Raw genomic sequence first — 22792 nt, forward strand, 5'->3', positions numbered from 1 at the left:
TTAGACAGGCACAACAAATACATACCTAAAATTCACATAAAATTCAAAATCAAACAAAATGATTGTTTGTCTTTGGGAAGCATGTAGAAACTCGGTGGGGACATAAGGGAAGTTTTGAAAATACTGGTACTATTTTCTTTCTTGATCTTAGGTCCAGTGACAAGGCTGTTGGTAGTTTGTGAAAATTCATCCAACTGTATATACTTGTGATTTATACACAATTGTGTATGTTTGTAATAGTTCAGAAAAAAACTGAAAACTTTCAATGAATTTGTTTATAGCAGATTAGACCGAACTAAAGACAGAATTAGTAGAATAAATTATAAATTTAAGCAATTAGAGTTTATAGCACAGAGATTCTACGAGAAAATTATGAACAAGAAATGATAAGATATGGAGAGGAGAGTGAGGGTTTTCCTATTATAATGCCCCTTTCTAATGTGCCTTTGTCACTGCTCCCATCGAGATACAGGGTCTAGTTCCTCACGGCTTGAATCTGAAATGACCCTTAGACACGATTTGATCAATAGAATGTGGCAACGGTGATAATGTTTTACTTTCAAGTCTACTACTTGGAAAACCTTGCAATTAACTTGTCCTTAAGCAGCAAACAGCTGCTGGGTTTACTCATCACACTTCACACATTTTCTCAGTAAGTAAGACAAACATACCAAAAGATTTTAGACAGTTCATAACTTCTGATAGAACTGGCAACTTGAACTTCACGCTCTCATTAATCTCTTGCCCCTGAAGTTTCGAAAGGATGATTCAAAGTGGCCATAGGTGAATTCTGAGCACCGTCCTCATCCGTATCCTGCTTTGGATTCCAAAGGTTGGGGAGCCCCCAGACTCATAGAGGCTGCTAAGAAACTTGCCCAAACTGTGTTTCAAATGACAATATTTATTACTCTGGGATGTAGAAAGTCTTCTCTGAAAGCAAAGTACGTACTATCTTGCTTATCTCCTTACACAAACAGTACTAAGTGGATTTTGTCGTAAAAATGACCATTTGTGGTTGTGAGACCAACTCATAAGAGGTGAGCTTTGAGTCGGGCTAGAAGCACCGGCGACACACTGATTGTCATGTGAGGCTGGTCACACTCTTGAAATCAGAGCAATGGTGAGACAATGGGATATACTGAAGCAAGTTATTTCTCCAAGACCAAGCAACTGAGCCTTGCCAGAAATGTAGGGTCAAATTTGTATTTATAATTTATGTTTTATAACTTACCCAGTATCAGCGCTTGCCTGAGTTGTTGGTCGTAATGTGTTGCTCTGTAATAACAGCTAATGCTGGGTGAGTCCTCCTGATAGAGGAGGTCAGCAAAGCGTTAATTTTGATTACATGATGTGGATTACAAATTTTAAAAAGATGGTCATGCATGGATCAGTACAATACACTGAAATGTTTTGAAAAATACTAATATGGTAATATCAGTAATTGCTTAATGCCAAGTTATTGAGTACCCATGAGAAAGAAAAACACATTGGATTGCATTATGAGGGGAAATTATAGTAGGAGAACCTTGTAATGATAGTTTGGAAAAATTTTGATGGGCTGTATTTACTGTAGAGAGAGATGATAAATTTACATGCAAAAATAAATAAACAGAAGAAAAAGTAAAATTGTTTATAGTATTCTGTACCTCTTATATTGTTTTATCCTCAATAATCAAAGTTTAAGATAATTAGACATGTTGGTTAAACACATACTACTCATTAATAGAGTAATTATCATATATTACCACAATACGTTAAGAGTGCATATCTTAATACCTGGTTTATTATGCAAATACATTAAATTGTTTAACTCATTGTTGCAAATCATGAGCATTGCTAGAATTCAACTCATAGAATTACTGGAAAACCTACTAGAAATTGTGTGGTAAAAAAAGAGTTAAGAAGGCAGAGGAATAAAATCCAGTATGGTTGCTTATACTCACATGATACCAATTAGTGTTTTCCCAACACTGAGTATCAAGCAGCACAGTGTGACTTACATTTCCATTTTGATTTAACACGTTTTCGCTAGGTGTTTAGTGGTTCATGGGTATGAGGATTTATTTTGCCATTCACTGAGATCTCAGTTGCAGCTGTAATATTCCTGACTTATCTGAGCTTTTCCACCTCAAGTTTAAGAAAAAAAAAAAAATTACCATTCCTCAAGGCACTAAATTACTTTTAGTATTACAATTTCTAGTCCTTTGTCTCTCCTTGATCCTGTGACATTTTTTTCATGTCTCCTCTTGTAGTGCACTTAAGCAGAGCTATTTTGATTAAACAACTCCCCAGAGAAGTGAGATTATAATACAATAGTCTTCCAAACAGGTTATTCTTGAGTACATATTGCCATTATGCAGTGCAGCTATAAAATCAGTATTTCATAAATGCGTGTTTCTATGAAATCTGCCAAGTAGATGAATATCTCTTTCATTGTTCCTGACATCATTGAATTATAAATAATAAAGTGAAGTTTGAATTGTTTATTTGCAATAGAATAGCTCTGAGAAAAATTTCAGATATCAATGATATAGTAACCTCCAGAAAAGACAGTAACTTTTAAATTACAGTGAACACTATCTGAAATAATTTTCCTTAAATTGGGCAATTGCTCAGAATTGCCATAAATCAATTCTCCAAATCCAATAGAGTTAAAATGAGTGGTGAGTACATTTCTATTGAATTCTTTTATTTTTTTTAAGATTCAATCTGTCTCAGTGTTTAGAGTTATGACGACATTAAATTGGCAAAATAATTACTAATTAACATGGTTTCACCAGAGCAGAACCCTGCGCTCCTAGTCAGGTCCATTATTCTTCTGAAAAATGGGTTTGTACCTTTTTAAAAACAGCTCCCAGGATATGTACTCTTCCTTCTTAATTTCAAAAGATGACTATCATTATACACGTGGAAAATTTCAAATATTAAAGTAAACATAACACAATGTAATTAAATCTTCAGAATTGGACTTTGTTACTAAAATAAAGCTAAAAATAAAAAAATTTAACTAGTGAGACAAATTATTAACCTTTTTAACACTTTTCATATAGTTAGCTGTTTAATAAAGACCATTTATATTAACTCTTCAACGTATCAGACATTCATGAAGCCTGATTTCATTTTCCCCATTTCTTATAGTCGTCTTATTCTGCCTGCCTCAGAAACAGTGACAAATTCCTGACAGAATAAAATGTAAGCAAATCCACAATGTTTCAGCCATGCAAGGTGAATGAATTCTGGAAATCTAATGTACAACAATGCGAGTATAATGAACAATATTGCACTATGTACTTAAAATTTGCTAAGAAAGTAGATCTTAAGTGACATCACTAAAAAAAAAAAAAAGAAAATAATAACTGTGAGGTGATGGATATGTTAATTAGCTATATGGTGGTGAATATTTTACAACATATATGTACATCAAATCATCAAGTTGTATACCTAAAATATAAGCAATTTTTAACTGAAAAGTATACTTCAGTACAGCTAAAAAATTTCTAAGTAAGCAAAGCTGTTGTTAATCTGTGACAAAGTACAAAAAAATATACCTCTTTGAGTTACTGTCACTTAGTAACTTTTTTGTGATGTATATTTTCTCACAATGCTTTTTTTTTTTTTTTTTTAATGTTTACCAGTTTATTATAAAAGGATATGATAGAGGCCAGATGGAGAGATGTATAGAACAAGGTATGGAGAAAATGTGCAGAGGTTCCATGTCCTCTCCAGGTGCACCCCTCTTCCAGCACCTCCATATGCTCAGCTACCCATAAGCTCCCTGAACTTTGTACCTTTGCGATTTTTATAGATTTTCATCATTTAGGCATGATGAATCATTAACTCAATTTCCAGTCCTTCTTCTCTTCCAAGTAGGATAGGGGATGGGGATGAAAATTCCAAGCTTCTAATCATGGCTTGGCCTTTCTGTTGACTAGCTCCCATCTAGGAGCTCACCTGACTAGAACAAAAGATACTGCCATTACCCGGGAAATTTCAAAGGATTTAGGAACTCTGTTTCAGGAAGCAGGGTCAAAGAGCAAATATTAGAACAAAAGATGCTCATAGTGCTCTTATCACTTAGAAAATTACAGGAGTTTTAGGAGTTCTATGCCAGGAGACAGGCGTGGTAGAGTGGAGAGCAATATATATATTTTCTATTATCTCACAGTCTCTCACTCCCTTCTTCAACCCAATAAAGATTTTTTTTAATGTTATGGTCCAGTCTCAACTAGGGGAAACCCATTATTTTACACTTTGGAAAGCTTGAGGCTAGTCATTTCTTTCTGTGCCTCTCATTCATCCTCTGGAGGCCGAATTTAGATGCCTTCTACTTCTGCAAAAGCAGGGGCTGAGGCTGACTTGTGCATGACGGTATCACCAAGGCCAAACCCAGCACAAGGTCTGGCACATCATAGGAACCCTCCGAACATGTATTGACCATCACACCTTGTTCAGTACTTTTTCTGTCAACTGGCTTTCCTCAATGCCAACTTTCCTCTGAACCTCTGCCCGGAGACCTCTCATTAAATTGCACACAAGGCTGGCACTCTACAACCTCAGCATCTCCACAAAATTTCTTCTGCTGCTCCTCATCTTAGCTGACACATAACTTGTGAAAGATGCTGCTTCATAGAAGCTTCATCATGTAAAGGGCCTGTTCCTTATTTCACATTTTCACATGCCAAAGGACCACAAGAAGTGAATCAAAATTCTACTGTCCTAATATGGCCATTGTTTTCATTCTTCCCCAAAATTTATGATCTGATCTAGTCATTTACAATGCTTCTTTTTGGAAAATAAAAGTCCACATGTTTTTCTGGTGCTCTTTTTTTTTTTTTAGTTGATTAAATTGAGCACTACCTGGTATTAATTTTTGGAGATTTAATACACTTGGGTAAGTGCTTAGGAATTTTGATTTGTTTATTTTATATCTCCTTGTGTTGCTGCAGAAATTAATTTTTCTGTCACCAGTGGGAGCGAGGTTCTTGTGGTATCTTGAGAAAGGGAATTTTCTAAGACTCGCATAAAAGAATGAGTGATTTTTATTTGCACAGAGTTATATCCTTTGGTTTCTAAAGTCCCAGTTCCCTCAGACCAGTCCTGGAAGAGACGTATCTGGGGATTCAGCAGAGCTAGAAGCAGGGCCAGTGTCCAGACCTTCCGTCCATGGTGGAGCTGAGTCTGGCAGAGCATCAGGCCTCAGACTAGTCCCCGTCCATTAGTCCATGGTGTGGGTCCCACATGGCTGTGGGTCACGTGGGCAAAGGCAGGGGAGTGTGCCAAAAGCCAAGAGGGAGCTCTTCCTTAGTTTAGGAGCTTAAATATTCAGATTAGATGCCCCGCTAAGACTGACAAGGTAAGCATGTTCCCAGTCACTCAGACTTTATTGGGCATACGAAACTGTCTCTGTCCATTTCCTTTCCCCAGGATCTGCAGGGGACAGACCTGGAGAGTGTTAACTGCAGCTTCCTTGCAAAGCTGTATAAATGGCATGCCTATATTATCTGGTCTCCCTTTACACCTTCCCTGTTAATAATAACCAGGTTATTAACTATAGCACTTGGATTAAGGCTAACAACACAAACCACAGAGAATCATAGCAGAACTCTAAAGCTAATCAAAGAAAAAAAATCCTTTCTATTATTTCGCCAATTAAAGCTGAAAGTAAAATTTGAAGGTTTATTTTGCTTGCTATTTTCTTTTACTTAAAACTAACAATTTCATCGTGGTTGGGGAATCTGTCTAGTTTTTTTTGCATAGAATCATGTATTTGTTAAATAATGCATTTAAAAATGTTGTCAGTTTAGGGAGGAGAAGGGTGCAAAATGTCCTGTTTTTCCCACTGAAATATTTGCCAAGTACATTGAACTGGAAACATTTGAAATGTACACTGACTCTCTAGAATATCCTGAGCTGTGATTGTGCATTAAAAATAAATAAGATCAATAGGAAGGAAGAGAAAGTAGTTGCATCAAGGATAAAATTCTTCTGTGCGTGTGTGTGAAAATATTAAAAGAAAAGACTGCTGTATCCCGATTCATCTGCGCTGACGGGCCGGCACCGAAACCGATGTGCTGCCCCTCCATCAGCCCTCCATCACTGCCTCTGGGATCCCACAGCTATTACGCTCTCCTTGGGCTCGACCAAACCAGAACACTGAAACAGAACACTCACTGGATATCTAAATTAATGAAACCAGGGCTAGAAAAGAAGGGCTAGGCCATTTGAGATATGTTTGCTCTCATAAGAGAGAGAGGTGCCCGGGAGGTCAAGAGCCCGTTTGGTCGTCAGTTCCGAGTGTTCCAGCGGTAAGAAGAAAGTGTTCTATATTTTACCGGAGTTCTTGAAATTTTCCTTCTTTTCTTTATTTTTACTATTCCATTTGTAACACTCTTGAAAATACAATAGATGCAGAAATCTCAACTGTCACTTTTCTCTTGGCTGAATAGAGAATTTCTGAATATTTTCACATAGATCTCTTATTTTTCATTTTGCTATCAGTTTTGGTAAAATTAATAATAAAATTTTTTACATGATACTTATGTTTTGCGTATATTTTACACTTATTTGTACATTAAAATGTTCTTTCTTATTAATTTATTTTATACTAACACTGACATATATCAAGAAAAAAAGTGCAGAGAATGACATTAAAATCATATCCAATTATTGCTTATCATGCCATGTTACTTTTAATTCCAGCTAAAATTACATCTAATGAAATTTTATTTTTCCATATAGAATATATAATTAATTTTAATGCAGAATTATTTTAATATACTAATGTTGCAAATCCAGTGTGCTTAGAATTATTTATTCCAAAGGTATATAACTTCAAACTTATCTATTTCATAAAATCTGGACCTTCAAATATTACTTCAGAGTAATGAAGTATATATAAAGTAAAAAGTGAAAATCAAGGTCAGGAACAGAATCTAAAACTATTAAATGTATCCAAGTTTCTATTGCTACAAATAAATTAGAGATTAAAATGTCATTCGTTAGGGAAAATAATTCAAGGAGGTTTGTCCTTAAGAATATCATTTTGGTATCTTTACTAATTGTTGGTAGAGTTTTCTCTTTCCTCAATCTGTCCATCTTCCTTTCTTCTTGCTTGTGAGCACCTGGCATGGATTCAGTTGAAGCAGAGCTATGCAAAATAACCACTTTTCAGAAGACATATTGTTTCACAAATGACATTTACTCTTTCTTGACACAATCAGAAGTTTTCCTAAAAGGTGAACACTCCTAACATGGAAAAACGTTTAGTAAAACAAGCAAATTTTACAATATCATTGTCATTGTCATTACTATAAAACTATTATAATAATAATTCATTGCACTTAAAAATCAAGAAAACCATCTTATCATATACATCCACATTCTGAGCTGAATAACTCTTATTTCCCACACGTGTCCTTTAAGACTGCCCAGGCCCATGCATGTTTTAAGTTGTTGTTTCTAACCAACACTTTTGTTTACATTTTACATTTGACCACAGTCATTTTTTTTTTTTTTTTTTTTTTTGGTATATGCCCCTAGCTGGAACTGAACCCCGGACTCTCTGGTCCGCAGGCCAATGCTCCACCTGCTGAGCCAAACCGGCCAGGGCCACAGTCATCTTTTCTTTGTTTTCCGATCCCAATCCCTGTTCATACTAATCTTTTGGTATTAAGGCTGCTGACGAGTTTGGCTCTGCCGGTTGTGACTGCCTGGCCAGCCTCTGAGCTGCAGAATTTTCTCCCGATGTAAGTGCCTACTGACACGCTCTGCTGCTTCCCAGTTCAGGGTAACTCCCGGCACACTGATGTCGAAGAGGAACAGAACATGCCACTTTGGTATATTGATTATTGTGAGCTGTAGGCAGTGAAAAAGCAATGAAAGTAGGAAGCGGCTTTTTCTGAGCTCCCCCCACCTGCCTCAGGACAGATCCTCCAAAAGGAACTCAGTTGTCATAAATCCCCTCCTGGGAATTTCATCAAACAGGCAACATTGACTCTTATCAATCTGTCCCACATACCACACCCAGACAGTCTTTGTCACAAACGATCAGATCTCCCATCTATCCCTCAGGGCCCATTAATCTTCCCTAAAAATCATTTCCTCTCCCCTAAGAAGCTTACATTCCTCCTCCTTCCCTACTGAGATGGTGTTTCCTCCTGCACCCAAAAGCCTTCTCTTTGCCTGACTCACTTTTCCCTGGGTACCTCCGAATACACAAGGGATGCACATGGATAAGCCTCTATTGTAAGCCTCTATTGTTAATCTGCCTTTTATTGGGGGCTAAGGGTTTCAGCTAAGAAGGTGGTAGTAAAATATTTTCCTCCCCTAGAATGTCTATGTGTAAAATTATATCCTTTGCTCAAATATCCTTTATAATCACAATGTTCTCACCTTATCTTCAATAAAACATATACAAACAAACCTATTTTCTTATTTTAGTAAGAATAATAAAACCCCTTAAATTCCATTGAATATCATTTACAGTAGCATGAAAACTATGAAATACTTAAAGATAAATCTAGTAAAAGATATTTATACATCTGCAGGACTGTGCACTGACTGAAAACTATAAAACATTGCTGAGCGAAATTAAAATAAATGGGGAAACAACCTTTGCATAGGTGGATGACTAAATGTTAATTAAGATGTCAATTCTCCTCAGATTTATCTATAGATTCCCCAATCAAGATGCAAAAAAAGCATATTTGTAGAAATTAATAAGTTGATTCTAAATTTTGGAATCCGCCAAAATACAAAAATTAAAATCTTTAAAATGGTCGAGATGACTTAGAAACAGAACAAAGGTGGAGTACTAACACACCTGTTTTTAGACATGTAATAAAACCACAGTATTCAACACAGTGTGATGTTGATGTCAAGATACATAAATTGATCAGCGGAGTAGAAGGCCCAGAAGTAGATGCACATGGGCCCATTTCAGATTTTTAAAAAACCTGACTGCTGATTTTTGGCAAAGGTAAGATGGCAACTCATTGACCAAGTATAGTCTTTTCAACAAATAACACTCAAATATTTGGATAATCATTTTCAAAAATATAAATGTCAATCCATATTTTATTCTGTGTAAAATTGGAGTCAGAATGTATTATACACCTAAATGTAAAACCTAAAGCTATAAAAGTTCTAGAAAACCTAAGGGAGAAAATTTTTGTGGTTTTGGATTATGGAATGATTTCTTAGTTATGACACCAGAAATATAATGCATTTCCTCCAAAAAAAAAAAGAGACAGAGAGAGAAACTGAGAACATCTACTCTTTGAAAGACACTGTTAAAAGAACAAAATGGCCAACTTCTGACTAGAAGAAAATACTTGTGAAGTACATATTAGATAAATACATTGTACCTAGAATATATAAAAACTTTCACCACTGAACAATAAAACTGGCAAAATATGTAATATTTAATTGAATATTTAAGTTGTAACTTCACCAAAGAAAATTGTGTGTGTATTGGCTAGAGTTTCATCGAGAAGAGGGAAACTCTATTTAGGAGATTTGGGGTAGTTTTTACTATTTTTCAGTAATTTATACCTAAAAATTTAAACATGGTTCTACTTTTTTTCTTGTTGAACTCTATAAAACAGAGGTGAGAAAAGCAAATTGATCTTCAAATGGATAACTTGGTTAAAAAAGAGTTAGCTCATTAGTTAATAAGATCTTACTGTTTTTAATTTATATAAAATACCTGTAATTCTATTAAGCATTTTTGGAGACCATGGTCAGCGGGGAAAAATAAAACAAAACAAAACTTGATTGTTTTGAATCAATACAATACCATATTTACATTCGTTTATGCGGTTTAATTACTCCCCTTTAGTTTTTTTTTACCAGCATAAGCAGTTTTATACTGCAGTGGCCAACCAGAAAGCAAGATATTTAAGAAAATTACCAAGTAGAAAACATTTGCTGCCCAAAGCTCTATTTCTGATCAAAAGCCTTTTAAATTTAATCTGATTTTTTAAATTGCCATTATTTCCTTTTTGTCATCAATTTTTCCTTGAATACATTTTAGTCATTAAGGGACACAAAATGATGAATGGTTTTATGCAGCAAAGACCTTAAGCTTTGGGGAGGGATTTTTATTTTCTTATTCCAGATATAATCATGTTGATGCTATTTGTCATGGACCAAAACTGGACAGCTTAGTATTTTAAAGTTAGCCCTTTCTATCAATCATTTCTGAAAGAGCAATGACATTAGCACTGCAGGCTTCACAATATTGATTATTCTTAAAGTTATGACTCCAAAAGTTCAGTGTGATAACATAACCTATTTCACCAATGAAAAGGTTGGAGGGCAAAGGGTTACACTTTTATCAACTCAACAAACAACCTTTGGCCCAGCCAAACAGCATGTGTCAATTCAAGATGTTGTTTTTGAAATTTATTCAAATATGTTTGGAGATTGGAAATGATTAAAATTTGAATCATATTTAATTGTTTTTAATAAGTGACTTTGCTCTACATAATATAAAAGTAATAAAGAGTATCATTGTTACTTTATTTTTATTTGTATAAGTTAATAAAAGTTAATCACACAAAGTTAAATTTCAGACCTCTAAGACATGTTCCCCAGAAATGTCTGAATTACTGGCATGAGAAATCTATTATGTCATCCTTTTTCTCTACTAATATGCCACTTACACATACAATGTAAACTCTTGAGGTATAGATAGATACCAACTCTCCAGGTATTTTTATTATTAATAATAAGATTTTAATGTTCTCTAACTACAAAAGTACTGTGTTGCCCATTTGCAACACAAGAATGAAACAAAATGCAAGTTCAAGGTTATTCTTCAAATACTTGGATCTCAAAAAAAAAGCCCAACATATTATAGAAAAAAATTAAAAATACCAACCCAACATTACTTATCTTTTCAAATTTTGTGAAGAAGATAAAACATACAAACAAAATATTGCTATCTATTATTTCTATTGTTTAATAAAAGCAATAAGGATATATTGTTGGTCAAAGGGTACAAAGTTCTAGTAATAAGATGAGATGAATAAGTTCTGGGGAACCTAATGTATAGCATGGTGATTATAATTAACAATACTACACCATATACTTGAAAGTTGTTAAGACAAATCTTAAATGTCTCATCACAAAAAAATAAGTAAATATATGAGGTGATGGAGTTGTTAACTAACCTTTGTGTGGTAATCAGTTTGCTATATATACATATATGTATGTTTATCAAATCATCACATATACACCTTAAAATTACACAATGTATATGTCAGTTATATCTCAATAAAGGTGGGGAAAAGGAGCAAGAGGACATTTTTAAACCAAAATTTAAATAAAGTTGAAAGGTAAAAAAGTAAATTGTTTTATTTAAAATTCACCTCATTGTCTTCATTGTTATTTCTCAGCATACTAAAACAAACAAAAACAAAGGAACAAACTAATATATTGCCACTAATTCCCACCAGCTTTTTTAGACTAGCAAATAAACCATAAATAGTCCTAAATCTACCATCTGATGATGGTTTACAGAATGTAATCAAAGTCTGATCCAAATAAGTCTTCTCCCCATTGCCCCCCTTTTACAGGTTCTAACTTGCATACATGTCTATTGTAAAGTTATGTTATGTGATTCTGTTGCTTTAATTTGGTTTTTATTGAATGGTTTTAGATTTATAGAAGTAAGAACGTTTGACCTTTGAACAGCACAGGTTTGAACCACATCGATATTCTTTAATAAATATATACAGTATTAAAATATATTTTCACTTCCTTATGATTTTCTTAACATTTTTTTCTCCAGCTAATTTTTTGTATTAATATAGTATATAATTCACATAACATGCAAAATTGGTGTTAATCAACTGTTTATGCTAATGATAATGCCTCAGGTCAACATGAGGCTATTAGTAGTTAAGTTTTCGGGGAGTCAAAGTTATACATGGGTTTTTGACTGCACGTGGGGACTTGGCAGCCCTACCTCTTCATTGTTTAAGGGTCAACTGCACTTGTTTTCATGCATATCATCTTTTTTAAAATTTATTTTTGTTTCCTTTATTGATTTTAGAGAGAGAGGAAGTGAGAGAGAGAAAAGATAGAAACATTGATGAGAGAGAACATCGACTGGCCACCTTTTGCATGCACCCCACCGGGGATTTGGCCCACAACCTGGGCATGTGCCCTGACAGGGAATCAAACCAGTGACCTCTTGGTGCATGGGTCAATGATCAACCACTGAGCCACACTGGCCAGACATCACACCATTTTGACCTATCCCTTGAACGTGGGTTATTTAGCACAGCTGCTGATAAAAATTACATACCATGGAAACTCACTTCTCTAACAAATAATTAAAATATACATTATGTATTATGTCATCTTAATCCTTAACTCCATTTCTAACTCTGACTTTTATATTTTGATTATAGTTAATTATAATACTTCTGTGACTTGCATTTATGAGAACATCCATTGTGAGCATGAGAAATACTTCTGTGACTTTTCTACTTTAGAGCTAGAAGGAACTTTATAAACATTAAATAATTAATTCTCACAACACTCACAGCAAAGTTTAATAATCTCACTTTATAACCATGGAAATGAGAACAGAATGCTAAAGTGACTTACCAAATACATTAAAGTGCCTGTCAGGCCTAGGAAGAGAACTTGGAGTGTGAGTTCAGATTTGTAGGTGCTCTAAAAGAAACTAGTTATTAAAAAGATTAAAGGATATTATTTGTAATTAATATGCTCAGAGTTCTTGAGAGGATTACATCTTGTGCTTCATTATGTGCTGCTGAGTCGAGTGGCCTAACTTTCTGAAGGAATTGGAACATTGGTAAATTTCATTACTAGGAGACACAAACCAGAAGGTGTTTTTTTAAAAATGTTTTTACTGATTTTTTTAGAGAGAGAAAGGGAGAGAGATAGAAATACCGATGTGAGAGAGAAACATTGATGGACTGCCTCCTGTATGCTCCCCACTGGGGATGGAGCCCGAAACCCCACATGTGCCCTGACTGGGAATCGAACTGGGACCTCTCAGTCCATGGGACATGCTCCATCCACTCAGCCACACTGGCCGGGCAGAAGGCTTTTTCTTTAAAAATTTTATTCTACTCTCTCCTTGTATTTTGGCCTAAATTCAGTACGTGATTTTTGAGCTGGATTTCACACTTCACTGTGCTTCGCGTTCTATGATTCATATTTCACTTTTCACATTCACGGGAGTAAGATGAGTTACTTGAGAAAAGCTCATGCTAGGGGTAGAATAAAAAATATAATATGATATACCAATTTGGGGGGTTAGAAAGGGACATGTTTTCTTATAAAACTAATTTTCTTTGCACTCAAAATAGCTATGGTTGCAGGGAGAAAACAGCACTGTTAATGGGAAACATTTCAGAAACAGCTTACTCGGCACTGACTTAAGCAGATGAAAAAGATACTTTAAATGAGAAGCTAATAGAGAAGGCTGAAGATTGGAAAGCAGTTTTTTTATTTTTCCATACCCCACAAGGCTGATCAAGTATAGAGAGTTCATTAAAGATACCACTAGAAGGATACTTTTTAAATAAGCTGAATTTGACATTACGCGGTGGCCTGTTATGTCAGGGATTTCTCACACAAAATCAGAGCACTCTTAAGTTCATGGTTTTCTACCTATTTTATAATTGAGGAGGGATGGGATGAAGGGATCTTGGATGTCAGAGAAAATAAAATGTAAGCCTAGCTTTGAGTCCAAACTTTGAAGAGAGAGATTACCTATTTTTCTTCTATTTCTAGATCTACTTTTCTGAGATGCAAACATGTCTTTCTGCCGATGACTCGGCCTATTTAGAGGATGATGATACATTCATCTAATTTGGGGGCAAAATTTGAAGAGCAGGGCTTTGTTGGCATGGTCTGCGATGCGAAGGCTGAATAGGACTGTTGTTCTCAGTGACAGCAAAGGTGTTTACACCGATGACAGCCTCACCTGCTGAGCCGCTTTCAGAACACGTGTGGCCACTGCCCTCCCCAGCGCCGGAGTGCCTTCCTGAAACGAGTTCTGGGGTCGCTGCTCTTTTTCTGTTAATCTCTAGGCTCCTGCACTTTGTTGCACAGAGATGAATCTTTAATGAGCAGAAAAATGACATTTCAAATTGAGACAAAATTCGAAAATAAATATTTGCCCGAAAGAAGTTTATTAGGATTTTCAAAGAAAAACAATTCAATTCTATCTTGACCTTTGGGTAGACTACTAGATGATCTTATAGGTGCTTTCAAGTACTGAAAGCTCAAGGATTGTATAATAATAACAGTGTAACTCTTACAATGACCAATTTTAAAAAGTAAAAATCCTTTAAAATTACTGATATTCACAGTAAATCTTATATTTGAAATTTTATTCAAACTAGAAATATGAGGTCATTTTATAATCTTTAAAAAAATTTTTTTTTTCTTTATTGATTTTAGAGAAATAGGAAAGGAGAGGGAGAGAGAGATAGAAACATGGATGAGAGAGAACATCGATTGGCTGCCTCCTGCATGCCCCTCACTGGAGATGGGGCCCACAACCTGGGCATGTGCCCTGACCGGGAATCGAACTGGCAACCTCCTGGTGCATGGGTCAACGCTCAACCACTGAGCCACACCAGCCGGGCCATTTTATAATCTTATGCTATGAAGCCTATTTTCTATTCCTATTTTATGAAACATTCAGTGTATGTATACCTATAATACATATAATTTTAGATTAGAGAAGTAGTCAAGTATGAACTGCAATTAAAAGGCAAACTCTCTGTTACTCTAAAATAACTAAAGAGCAAAGAATCACATTCTGAAATGTTTTCCAAGATCATAATAATAATTTATTATTTTAATAATCAATCTTGAATTGAGAATTCAGAAATATATTAAGAAATCATATAGGGCATATTTAGCTACTTATCATACATTTATTCAGTTTATGTAAAACAGCACCTAAATTTATTTATTTATTTATTTATTTATTCATTTATTCATTTATTTATTATTTTATCCTCACCTGAGGACATTTTTCCACTTTTTGTTCAGATAGAGTGGGAGGAAGAGAGAGAGAGAGAAACATCGACATGAAAGGGCTAAGGGCAATGTAGCCATTCGTATGACCCATCCAGGGCCAGGGACAAACTGCAACCAAGGACAAACTACATGCCCTTAGCGGGAACCGAACCCAGGTCTCTCTGGACTGCAGGCTAAAGCTCTAACCGCTGAGCAAAACCGGCCAGGGCAAAACAGCACCTAAATTAAAAATATATGTATATTTTTGCCCAGCTGGTGTGGCTCAGTGGTTGAGCATCGACCCATGCACCAAGAAGTCGCCAGTTCAATCCCCAGTCAGGACACATGCCCAGGTTGTGGGCCCAATCTCCAGTGGGGGGCATGCAGGAGATGGCTGGTCTATGTTCTCTTTCATCGATGTTTCTATCTCTCTCTTCCTCTCATTCTCTAAAATCAATAAAAAAAAGTATTTAAAAATATATTTATTTATTTATTTTTTTAGAGAGAGGAAGGGAGAGGGAGAGAGAAACATCAATGTGAGAGCAGAACATTGATCGGCTGCCTGTTGCACACCCCACACTGGGGATCAAGCCCAAAACCTGGGCATGTGCCCCTGCTAGGAATTGAACAAGCAACCTTTGGTGCACGAGACAACACCCAACTACCTGAGCCACAGTGGTCAGGGCAGCACCTCAACTTTTATCTAACAAATTTTACCTCATTTAGTATTAAATTACTGTTTTCAAATTCTACATTAAAGACCTTAAATGAAACAAACTGAAGATTCACCTGTCATGTATAATCTTAGAAACCACACAATTTTCCATGGTAATTAGTAGACAAAAAATAATTAATTAATCAGCAATTGAACTGCCTTCCCTTCTCTCGCATGCACTAGCTTCTGTTAATCAATAGGTTTCATTTAAGGGATACATAGTAGTAACAGTTACTAATACACAATTTCCAATTTAAAAAAATTTTTTACTATAGTTACTGGGGTAAAAAAATGTTCACTAAAAGCATTTGTTTTTCCTCTTGAAACAAATGTAACAGATAATTAATAAAATAAGTACTTGATCTATTTGAAATTGTCCTAAAGTGTTTCTCACATTCCATGCCTAATGCTGTTGCAACATTTTCTGAAACCATGATTTTGGGGAGATTCTGACACCTTCCCTATCTCTACATGACAAAAGAACATGAGAGTTGTACTGTGTTTCCGAAATAAAAGAAAGAAGTTTATGACATAACAATCATTGATATCCCATATCAAATTTAAGAGTCAAACACACTATAAATACTCAGAGTTAATGACTAACAACAGATTAAGCTAAAATACTCCTCCCAAACACAACTCATATTGCTCGAATAGTGAAACATACCAAGTAAGATGCCGGCATTTAACAAATTATTTCCCTCTGACAATAACCAGTTTAGAAACGACGGAAGAGGGCAGGTTGAGAATGAAGAAAGCCTCTTTATTATCTTTTCCTCACAAGACAGAAGTACAGAATTCTGAGACACATTGGTTTACATATTTATTTATAGATAATGTTAAGTGAGAATAAGTATGACCTGTTTATATCCATTTCATTTAGTTGTATTCACTACACATGATTAATCAAGGGGAAAGTATCTATTTTGGGGTAGATCTATATGAAATGTAAAAAAAAAAAAAAAAGCTTCCTGAGACATACATTAAAGAGCCTCCATTAGTGATCTGTCATGAGCTCATGCCCATTAAACCTTTGTAAAATATTTCCAATGGTCTAGGATCTGACAAGGCCATTATAAGTTAATTTAGTATGCAATATTTTTGCAAATACATACAACTTTTATTATTTTCAGGAATTAAAAGTCATTCGTAAAAGTGGTTTACATAAAACAAGTTTAATTAAGTAATTTGTTCATTCCCCTGTGACAGTCTTCACACATGATTGAAGACAGGCTGAATAAGCATCGTAATTTTTAATAATTTCAACATGTTCCACTAAACGTGAAAAAAAAAGTTGTAATTGGGAAAGAAATGTAATAAAACTTTCTGCCCCATAAGTGTTATTGAAATGTAATATTAAAAACGAAGTACATATTTGATGAGTGATGCAAGCTCACCACACTTCTTACTTTGAAACTATATTTAATAAAAGAGCAAGACTCAAGGTGTAGGAGCATTGATTATGTTGGGTTTCTCATAAAAACAGCCTGATTTTGCACAGGCAATAATTACAGTCGCGTGGACCAATTATATTCATATTGAAGAAAAACTTGTAACGAAGACAACTTTTCTCAATATCTTTAAATATTAAGCACTTGTAAGGTAAGATTCTAAAGGGAAAATATTAACCATGTGGTTTCCAGACAATCTAAATATGAAAGAATGAAGATGTAGCGCTTATGGTCTAGTGGAAGTAGATTAATGTATAGTTTTATAATTAAGCGAATAATTTGGATATTAATATAAAAATCTCTATCTCATCTCATGCCACTTGTTCTTAGAATTAGTATCCCTTCACATAATAATATTTTGGAAAGTGCTGAAAAGACAATTCCTTTTATCAAATGTATTTTCTCTGCAATTTGTCATGTTTTCATTGCTTTTTTTTTTTTTTTTAATTAATAGACTTTTATAGCCTTAAAAGTCCCCTATGCTATACTCCTCCCAATACCTGGCAACCACTGATAGTTTTACTGTCTGTATAGTTTTGCCTTTTCCAGAATGTCATCTAGTTAAAATCATGCAGTATGTGGTCTTTCAGATTGTCTTTGTTCTCTTAGCAATAAACATTCAAGTGTCTACCATGTCTTCTGGTGGCTTAATAACGCTTTCTTTTTGTTGCTGAACAATATGGCAGCATATGAATGTACCATAGTCTGTTTACTCATTCACCTATTGAAGGACATCTTCATTGCTTCCAATTTTTGGAAATTATCAATAAAGCTTTTATAAACATTTATTAGCAGCTTTCTATGAGCACATACATTTTCAACTCATTTGGATAATTACCTAAAGTGACTGCTAATTGTATGGTTAGCCTATTTTTAGTTTTATAAGAAATAGCCAAATTGTCTTCCAAAGTGGCTGTATCAATTTGCATTACCACCAGCAATGAATAAGTATTTCCATTGCTCTGCAAATTCACCAGCAAGTGGTATTTTCGGGGGTTTTTCTTTTTCTTTTTTCTTTTTTTTGGCCAGGTTAATAGATATGTAGTGGGGCCACATTGTTGTTTTAATTTGCAATTACCTGAGCACATACGATGAGAATCTTTTCATTTGATTATTTTTCATCTGCATGTTTTCTTAAACGATATATCACTGTTCCTATGTTTTCCCCTCTTTTTGTTTGGGTTGTTGGTTTTCTTATTATTGAGTTTTTAGGGTTCTTTGTATATTTCGATTATGTCTTTTAGCAAACATGTTACACCTTGTAATTGTCCCAAGTATCTTGGATATTCATTTCCATATATATATATATATTTCACTTTACATTTCAGATCTGGAAATTTCTAATGCTATATCTTCAAGCTCACTGATTATTTCCTTGGCCATATCCAGTCTACTCATGAGCCTGTCAAAGGCATTTTCCCTTCTGTCACAGAGAGATTTTCTTTCTTTCTTTTTTTTGGGGGGTACGTGCCCCTAGTGGGAACCGAACCCAGGACTCTCTGGTCCACAGTCTGATGCTCCAACCGCTGAGCAAAGCTGGCCAGGGCCTGTTACAGAGCATTTTATTTCTAGCATGTCATTTTCATTCTTTCTTAGCTTTAGTCTCCCTGGTTACATTGCCCATTTGTTCTTATTTGCTGTTCACTTTTTCACTAGATTCCTTAGCGTATTAATCAAGTCATTTTAAATCTCTATTCTGCTATTTTAAAAAATTCTTGCCAAATCTGCATCTGGTTCTGATGCTTGCTTTGTTTCCCAACACTGTGGTTTTGTCTTTTAGCCTGCCTTGTTACATTTTTTGTTGCAAGTCCGGACTTGATGTATCCAGTATAAGAAGAGGTAGATATATCCTTGTGTAAGATTTTTGTTTAATTGGCTAGCAGTTAGAATGTTTTCTTGTTTGTTTTACCTGTAGGTGTCAGGGGCTAAAATTTCTTTTACTATTTTTGTTTTTATTTCATGTCTTTGGATTTTCCTAGAGATTCCTCATATAGGATCTCCTTTTTTAAAAAATCTGTCATTCCCCGTGGTTAGAGAGAGTCCCACTGCTATGGTGCTGAGGGTTGGAAGAGTGGGTGTTCTATGATTAGGTCACAATTTTTTATGGAGACCGAGATGGGCGTTTCCCTTCCTCCACACTGAAGGCTGAGGTTGGATTTTTCTCTTCCCCTAGGTTGGTTAGGCTTCAGTAAAACAGTTTCCTTTAAGGTCAAGTCTTGCCACGGAGAACAAAGAGCATTACACTATTGCAAAATGGCTACATTTTCCCTTTCTCCGCTGGAACTAAAAGATTTTTCTCAGGTCTTGGAAGTGAAAACCTGGCTGCTGGTTCTGGTGGTAAATTCAGGAAGGGAGGGGGGGGGCCTCCTGATGACGGGGCCCTTGAAGTTCTGAAGTCACAAGGGTCTCCTCTATGCCTGCAGCAGTTTCTCACTTACAATTTAAAGCATTCCGACTGATATGGCTTTAGCTGGAGGCGTCTGCTCTGGGCCTGCCCTCTGCTAAGCTTTGATTCCCAGTGTACACCTGTCTCTCCGGTCTTCATGTCAGCAGTTTGCCCTGGGACCTCAGTTCTCAGATGGATCCCCCAAAAGTTGTTGATTTTCCATTTGTTTAGCTGCTTTTTGTTTGCTTGCTTGTTTTATTTTTTTTATTATGTGAATCAGAGTGAGGACTTCTAGGCTCTCTACATCACAGACTAGAGTTTGGTAGCTTTTAAAGTAGAAAAAGCAGATTATCTTTTTCTACAGATTTCGTTACAATGATCATTTGAGATCACTTTGTATCTTCTAGCATTCATGGGAAATAAAACTTTGGGATACTATGTTTTTCATAAATAACTGTTTTCCCCACGTTTTTACTTAGATTACTAATATTTAGAAATAAATTATTGACCTGTTCTTTTATGGCTTTCTTATGTTTCTAGACCCTTTTACTTGTTGACATCACATAACTTTTTTATGTTATATTTTCAAGGACAAGAACGTATCTCTAAAATATACAAAGTTTGGAAAAAGTTGATTTAAAAAAAAATAAAACGAAAAAGAATGGTAACATAATGCTAGTATGATTTGAGAACAAAGTGGAAAACGAATCTAACGTAACCCTGGAACACAGTAGAGACACTATTTTTTTAAAAAGATGACAAGGTATCAAAGGGTTAAAAGAGAACAAAACTGTAGAATGTTGCTGCAGGTCAGGGCGGGTCAAGGACAAGTTTTCCAGGGTACATGATGCCTGAGTTGAAAGTCGGAGTCACGGAGAGGGCGAGTAAGAACAGTCCAGGCAGAGGAAGGGCGTCTGGGAAGAGGGAGAGGACAACTGGGCACATACAGTCGGGACACCTTAGACTGGGGAACTGTGGAGAAGAAAGGGGCATTGATAACCTTTGGGTTTTCAGAAATTCCACTGGAGCATTATATTTCTACACAAGGAAATGCTCTATTGTGGTTCTCCCACACTGTTGTGAATCCCCCAAAAGTACCCGACTGCCAGATTGCTCAGCGATGCTCTGAGAGCCGAGGGGACCCCAGCTCCCTCACCACCCCTGCAGAACAGCCACCGACACCCTCCTTCCATTCTCAGCCAGTCATGGAGGAACGCTTTATCATCTCAGAGTGGCAAAGTCATACTTCATCAAAATTTAAAAACCAATGTTTGTGAAAGACACCATTTCAGAAATGAATAGGTAAGTGACAGACTGGGAGAAATGTTTACAATACATATATCTGAATCCCAGAGTGTAAAGAGAAGAAAACTCCAAGCTAAAAGTACAAAGCAAGGAATGAACAAGAACCACAACAAAAATAAATAAACAAATTAATTTATGAATTAAAAAACACCCAGAGGAATATGTCACAAAGGAAAGCGAATAAGCACATAAAAAATTGTTTAAGATCATTGGGGAAACGCAAGTAAACCCATAAGAGATGACCAGCACGTCTAACTGAGTGTTGGAGAACGTACCTAACAACCACCGCTCTCCTGTAGTGTCAGGGGAGTGCAGAATGGACAATCATTTTGGAAAACAATATGCTCATTTCTTATAAAGTTAAAAATATACCTTCTTACAACTCAGCACTTCTACGGCTGTTTATCCAGGAGAAATGAAATCATATGCCAGTCTAACAACTTTTACAGGAATGGGTAAATGTATTCATAAGTATCAAAAACCAGAAGACAACCCAAATGTCCATCATCAGGTACACAGAGGTTATGCTTATTTATACAATGCACTACTCTGGAATAAAAAGAACAAGTTAGTGATTGATACAATAACCTGTGTAAATCCCAATGTATTAAGCTGCATAAAGAAACCAGAAGCAGAAGAATTCATATTATATTTATAGGAAGACTTGATATTCTGTTCATATGAAGTTTTAGACTGACAGAGGTCTTCAGTCGTGAAGAAAGCAGAACAGTGGTTGTTTCTTCAGACTGGGTGAGTGGGAGCTGAGCCAGAGGGAACTAGGGCTCCAGTTTATAAAGCGCACTTTTCATGGGTGTATGCATTTGTCAACAACTGTCACACTTATATTTAATATCTGGGGTATGTACATGATACTTAAAAAAAAAAAAAAAAGCATTAAAAGACATTAGTGCAATATCTTGTTATTTTCTTGGTGTTTCAAGAAAAGTGCTCCTGAAAGAGAAATTAGGGTGAACACACTCCCTCCGTCCTGTTTCTGTCCTGCGAACCCCAAACCCACACCTACCCTGTGGCCCAAATGTGCTATCCTCCTGGGGTATTTCCTGGGCAACGTTCCCACCTTTCTCCTGACCCATTTTTGCTCCCTTTCCTACTGAATCCTTACATCAGCATAAAACATGCTCTAATTTCTCCTCCAAATTAAAAAAAAAAAAAATACCTCCCCCAGCTTCATATCTTACTTGCCTTCACATTTTGACATTAACCACTGAATTTTTTCCTAAATCCAATCCTCCCGTAGTAGTGAAAATGGGACTACAGTATTCTCCACTGATAACAAGGGCATCTTTGAATTGTCCTTGATTCTTTCTCTCAACACCTTTTATCAACTATATCAGCCTTGACGTTAAAAACACATCCAGTTCAGACCGACGTGGCTCGGTTGGTTGGAGCATCGTCCAGCACACGGAAGCTTGCGAGTGTGTATACCTCGGTGGTGGGTTCGATCCGAGGGGTGTGTGCAGGAGGCAACCGACTGATGTCTCTCTCTCACACTGATCTCTCTCTCTTTCACTTCCCCTCTTTCTAAAATCTATGCACATGTACTCACATGAAGATTAAAAAAAGAAAATACATCCAACTTCCTTCAACATTATCCTACCTCCAGAAACCCTAAACATAATGATGAAAGACAATGCTGCCTGGGGCCTTGGTTATTCCTGCGGCCCCTGTGGGTTCGCCTCCAGCCTTCTCCCCTCTGCACTCAGTGCAGCAGGCGGGACCACCCCTCCTGTCACGCCGCCTCTGTCCCAAATCTCTAGAGGCAGCAGAGGGCCACCGGGACTCCGAGACCTGCAGTGCTTCTTCCAAGCGAGATCTTTCCCACTCGGAACACGTCTCCTGCTCCACGGAGCCCCACGGTCTCCCCGCTTTCTCCCCTGCCTCCTTCAGGACTGACCAAAC

This window comes from Molossus molossus, unplaced genomic scaffold, assembly GCF_014108415.1.
Source record: "Molossus molossus isolate mMolMol1 unplaced genomic scaffold, mMolMol1.p scaffold_m16_p_1, whole genome shotgun sequence".
NCBI lineage: Eukaryota > Metazoa > Chordata > Mammalia > Chiroptera > Molossidae > Molossus > Molossus molossus.